This window comes from Microtus ochrogaster (genome assembly GCF_000317375.1).
Source record: "Microtus ochrogaster isolate Prairie Vole_2 chromosome 14 unlocalized genomic scaffold, MicOch1.0 chr14_random_3, whole genome shotgun sequence".
Taxonomy (NCBI): domain Eukaryota; kingdom Metazoa; phylum Chordata; class Mammalia; order Rodentia; family Cricetidae; genus Microtus; species Microtus ochrogaster.
The window spans coordinates 14,529,016-14,529,474 of NW_004949098.1; positions in this window are offsets into that span (position 1 = coordinate 14,529,016).

Sequence of the window (459 nt, forward strand, 5' to 3'; positions counted from 1 at the left end):
TTGTATAAGATTGTTTTGGCTATCCTGGGTTTTTTGTTTTTCCATATAAAGTTGATTATTGTTCTTTCAAGGTCTGTGAAGAAATTTGATGGGATTTTGATGGTGATTTCATTGAATCTATAGATTGTGTTTGGGAGAATTGCCATTTATACTATGTTGATCCTCCAAATCCAGGAGCAAAGGAGATCCTTCCATGTTCTGGTATGCTCTTCAGTTTCTTTCTTCAAAGACTTAAATTTCTTGTCATATAGATCTTTCACTTCCTTGCTTAGAGTTACCTCAAAATATTTTTTGCTATTTGTGGCTATCGTGAAAGGTGAAGTTTCTTTGATTTCCCTCTCTGCTTCTTTATCCTTTGTCTATAGGAGGTCAACTGATTTTTTGGAGTTAATCTTGTATCCTGGCACATTATAAAAAAAGTTCTTTGGGATGCTAGGACCAGTGCTCAAGAACAGTTTT